Source organism: Ursus maritimus, unplaced genomic scaffold (assembly GCF_017311325.1).
Source record: "Ursus maritimus isolate PB19 unplaced genomic scaffold, ASM1731132v1 scaffold_18, whole genome shotgun sequence".
In the NCBI taxonomy this organism is placed as follows: domain Eukaryota; kingdom Metazoa; phylum Chordata; class Mammalia; order Carnivora; family Ursidae; genus Ursus; species Ursus maritimus.
Genome location: NW_024424230.1, coordinates 39636281 through 39642280, shown reverse-complemented (window position 1 = coordinate 39642280; position 6000 = coordinate 39636281).

The following is a 6000-nucleotide window of genomic DNA, read 5'->3' as shown; positions in this document are numbered from 1 at the left end:
AGCAGCGGAGGAATTCAGATGCTCCAGAATAGTGACTTTCAAAAGGGGAACCCCCTTTTTTTAACCATAACCCATCACGAGAAATGCATTTTTACGCTCTGACCCAGTGTGTACACATATCCACTGAAGAAAGAATAAATTAACACAACACTAATGGAAAGAATGGGATGTACCAACTACGTAAGGCACAGACTTAACTTGCATGAAAAAGCACACATTTAGAAAAACTGTACACTCAAACAGCATACATGAACTCTTTATTCTATTATGTACATTTCTATGTTGTAACGATACTAGGTAACAATGATGCAGCCCTTGCTCTGTGCTTGGCACATATTTTATTTATTTATTTATTTTTAACGTTAATTAATTTTTTTATCATCCTCAATTAGCCAATATATAATACATCATTAGTTTTTGATGTAGTGTTCAACGATTCATTAGTTGCGTATAACACCCAGTGCTCATCACCACAGGTTGGCACATATTTTAAATCACTTAATTCCCCTAACACTACAGGTAGGCCCTGTATCAGGCCTATTTTACCGATAGGGAAACTGAGGCACCGAGAGGTGAACTAACTTTCCCAAGGTCACATGGATAGGAAATGACTGGACCAGAATTTGAATCCGGGCTGCCACACTCACGCCCAGCTACTCTCTCCTGCTACATTTAGACATGTAGCTTAAATCACTGCATAGTGTTTACAAAACAAAGCATATTGCTATTTATGGGTGATTTAAGGGTCTTTATAGATTATCATCATCAGTGTGATTCTGCTTCTGTTCACTTACTTTATAATCTTACGCCCTGCAAGATGAAATTAACAGTAAATACATTTAACAGACATATTTTTTCAAGTTTTGGAGATGGAGATCTTAATACAATAAATTAATGTTAATTAGTATAATATTTCTAGTTCAATATAAAACACTTTTAATAAGTTACATTTCTATATCTCAGGACAGTTTGATATCATGAACAGAATACAAAAGACTTCCAGTAATAATTTACTAGTACATCTTTCCATTTTTCTTTAAACAAAAAAGGGGGAAATATGTACATTAATGCTATTACTATAAATTGAATAAAAACTAGAAAAATGTACTCCTACAAAACCATAACCAAGTGCTAGTGACCAAGCAATCTTAAAATCACAGACATTGGGAAACTAAATAAAAGCCAATGTGTTTCACTTAAAAGAAAAAACAATACCAAATCTGGGACCTATTTTTCAATTATTGATCCTATTTTTCAATTATTGGCTTAAGTTTACTTTTTTTTTTTTTTTTTAACTGTGCAGATAATACAACTCTTTTTGGTTCCTTTAATTCTAGGAATACCCAGGTAGTGTATTTATCTGTCATCCCAATTGTCATGTTAGACTATAGTAATTACAATCTTATATCTGAATGCTATTTTTCTGTCAATAAAAATGGCTAAATTTATGAAATCTCACATTGAGAAGCTAAGCCAATGTGGAAGAAAGCTCTAGAGGAGGCAGAAGTCCTGAGCTGACCTTAGCAAGCCCTTTTTTGCCAGATCTGATTATTCTAAAACATATTGAGTACATACTATATGGTAAATTCTGGGATATAAAAAGTAGTAATCTGCAATCATATTGGATAGAAAGTTTGCTATGCAAAAATCATCGGGGAATTAATTACACATTACGGTAAGAACTAATTCTGCAGCTTTATTTAAATGCAATACCAAGGTTTTCTTTCTCTTGTTTATAACAAAATGTATTTACTACAAAATACTTATTTCCCAGAATCACAAACTCTTAAAAGTAGGAGGCTTATTTCACCTACCACTTTGGAAAAAAAGCTTTGAGACCCAGAGAGGTGGCAACTTAGCTCAAGATAGAATTTACTTCAAAAGATATGGTAAGAAGGCTTTAAAAACATTAACCACACGCAACTTCCCTTGAATATTGCCAAGAAAACCCCATTTTTCATGTCAGAGCTTTTAAAATGGCACTTAAAAATAATCAGTTGCTCTTCTTAATGTTTCCATGTCTTTGAAGTATTTAGAGTGCTTTGTCTTCAAACTAAGGTCTATGTGAGTCGGTACAGAGAAATAACAGGGCGACTGTGAAGTTATGCTAATGGATCACGCCTACTCAGACACACACACACATACACACAAAACAAGTTTAGCAAGTTCTTGCTGAGAACATACATTTACTAGACCCATTAATTTAGTAAAATAATAGTAATATTGTTATAAAGCAACTGCAGTAGGTGGTAAGGTAATGAGATAGCAGTGGACATGGGACAATGGTCAAATCTCTCCCACAGTTCACCAGTTAGATTCCAACACAACCCGTGCGTGAGTGTGAGGTAACATTTATGGTTTTGTTTCTATCTGGGAGGTATCTCTAAAGGAACAGATATGCCATCAGGCAGTAAAAGTCCATTCAGCTTCTAGGAGTGGCTCTAATTTCAAAATCATTTTGAAATTAAGGGTTTACCCTTTAAATCAAATATTCACCTCAACTTAGAGAATCTGGCAATCATACATCACCACTGTCCCCCTCTTGCTTTCATGGGGTGGATCTGGGGATCTGGGGGATCTGGGAAGGTGGGGATCTAGCAAACTGCAGCATGTTATCAACCTCACAATTTATCCACCGTCAAAGTTCAGGAACGTCATTACCTGGCTAGACTCTGAAAATTCCATCTTGATGCGTTAATAGCCCCTAGTAAGCAACAGTCCCTTAATTAAATACACGCACAGTTATTTGAGAAGATGGATAAACTGTCACGATCTACTCGTCTGTCCCTTGCTGACAAATATTGGCTGGTTCTAGACATAACCCAGGCCCCAAAGGCAGCCACTTAATCTTTTAGCAAATTCCGATAATCTTCAGTTTTAAGGGCCACAATTCCTGAAATTCAAGGACAATAAACTATATATAAGGTTCTTAAATATAAAGATGCTTCAGAAGATGGTGACTGATGCGTTTCATAGTGTCTGCAAAAGAAATGAACATTTCATTTAACATACACTTTAAATTTAGGAGTGAAGGAGTTTTCAAGGGCTTTCATTAACTTTGACACTCTTTGGTCTTCTAGTCTGTTGCAGTAAAGGGCATCGGGCCGATAACCACACTACCAGAAGTTCTGATTTTATATTTGCTTTTGTTTTTCAGTACTTATTCTGTTACTAATCCTGAATAGAAAACAATACTATCAGGAATTATTTCAAATACATTTACTAATTTTTGAACTTTGGAAAGTTTAAAATTATTTAACAGTTTCACATCAAACATGGGATATAAGAAGGTAATTCAAGAATCAAGTCAGAGAGCCAATTAGAGGAAAAACCTTTCCAATTTGTGTAGTAAAAAACATTTTTGCTGCATCCATTTTTTTCCTGCATTCATACTTGAAGACCATATTATTTTGGGGGGGGTCAATAACATTTTATTTGAAGCATTAACAACTTTATGTAAAAACTAATGAGAAAAGTAGATTCACTGCACAGAAATAAATTTATCCATATATTTTATTAAATGGTTAATCTCACAAATATTTATCGGGCTTTTATGCAATATTCTGTGGTATACACAGTATCTAGTTGTAGATATTCAATAAATACTAGTGGAATAAATGGTAGAATAATTTTAAATCTCAAGAGCTTTTGGAAAATTCGTTATGGCTTTTTATTTGTTTAGTTATTACTTTTCATTATTACTATTTGTTATTACTTTTTATTTGTTTCAAGATAAATATGTCTTAGCTTCATTCATGTTAAAGTTTAAATGGTCAGTGGTTCACAGGTGATTTCTATTTTGAAAATATTAGATTTTCCTTTTAAATATTTAGGTAGTTTGTATTTATATAAAACCTTTTTCTAGATTATACTACTAGCTTATACTACTATTAATATCTGTTAAGAAAATACTCAATGACTAAAGTAACAATTTAATTTATATTTTATTACTTTCATTTTATTTTACAAATAGAATCATTTTTATAAATATTCAACAATTTGAATAAATATTTACAAATATTACTAATTAGTAAATAGAAAATATATAAATTTGGATCTATCTATTTAATCTACAGTAAATGATGGGTAAATGTAAAATATCAAAGGCTCCTTGCAATAATTTCAACCTGCCAAGTTCCTGGCTTATAGGCTGGGCTGCACTGACCAGAGGAAAATAAATAGTACCAATATAAATAAAAGATAATACCGCCAGTTTCTCCACAAGGGCATCATGCTCTCTGAACTGTGACTTCCTTATGGATATCTTGGATCTCCAACTCCTAATGTAGCATTTGACACATACTAAGAACTCAATCCCCATGAACAAAGAAGTTATTTAATTTCACTAATTGTCAGGTTTCTACAAACTCATTCTCCATCACTTCCTCCATCACTTTCTTAGTATTCCACTGACAGGATCTTTTTGTTTTAATAATCAACGGGTATTCTTAAATCGAATGAATGTTTGCTGGGATCTGAGGGTGGGTGGAGGAAGGGACAGTGTGAGCAGGAAGGGGTATTCCTGCTGCAAGGTAGACCATACTATGGACAGGACCACACTATGGCCCACACTACATGGTAGTGCAGCCCTATTTGCACCTCCTTTCTCAAAATAAAGAAGGTCTCTGGGAAATGTTTTTCTTAAAGAGTAATTAACTGCTGATGGTGAAACTGCTTTTCACAAAGAATCCTGGCTTGGAGGAACCCTGGCCCAAGCAGGGCTTTACATATAATGTCTTATTCAATGCCAAAAAGCCCTCATTTCTAGAATTAGGGAGAAAGGCTCATGGAGATTTTACGATGGGATATCTAGCCCCAATTCCAAAAGTCTTGACGACAAACAAAAGGCAAGAAGAGGGCGATCTTTAGTATACTGTGAGGGGTTTACGGAAAGGACATACCTGATGCACACACAGGAGCCAACACACACATAAACACACATACGCACAGAGGGACTGAGGTCATCCTCTGGAAAGAAGATAAGCAACAGTAATAAATTGTTAGACAAATGTTTGGAGAGGAATACCTAGCATTTAAGAGAGTTGTTTTGGATTCCATTACATACACAAAATGAACATGAAACTTTCCCATCAGGAGCCTCATTTTCAACTTGTGCTGAGGAGAAGCAGCTTATTATGGAGTATCCCAAGATGCTTTGCAGATGAGTAACATAAATCGACTGTTGAACAAACACTGGGAAAGTAGTACTTGGCCTTCAGAAAAGTAATTCTGATGTGAGCTGATGTAAGCAAGCTAGTGATGGTTGCAAAGGTATCTGCTAGGGTGTGTCTTAAGGAGGAAATGATGGAGGAAAGACAGAATGATAACCCTCTGACATGACATCCTAAGGCCCTTTGCAACCTACTCAACAGCAGGAAAAGGAACTTCACCTGTATCTCCTCTCGGATTAAAATAAAACATGGCCAGTTACAGTAGAGCTAACCCCAAGAACAATCCTGCCAGATCCTATCTCTTTCAACTCTACAGGTTGGGGCTTATTGTGACATTGGTACAATTTCCCTCTAGAACAATGCACTCCCCTTGCCCACATCTTTCTCCATCTTTAGACATCCCCCATATCCCATTAAGGTCCATCTCTGTGAAGACTCCTCTCACTCTTTTTTTTCCTTAAGATTTATTAATTTATTTGAGAGAGAGAGAGAGAGAACATGGAGTGCTGTGCATGGAGGCTGATGCAGGGCTCATCCCAAGACCCTGAGATCCCGACCTGAGCTGAAACCAAGAGTCAGACGCTCAACCGACTGTACCACCCAGGTGCCCCAAGACTCCTCTCACTCTTTAAAGCAGATTACTGTTTTCTTTGTAGAATTCTTTTCTTTTTAAAAAAAATTTAAATTCAATTAATTCATATATAGTGTATTATTAGTCTCAGAGATAGAGTTCAGTGATTCATCAGTCTCATATAAATCCCAGTGCTCATTATACAAACTTCTATCACAGAAGTTGCAGTGTAACATTTTAATTTATTTTTTACCTGCA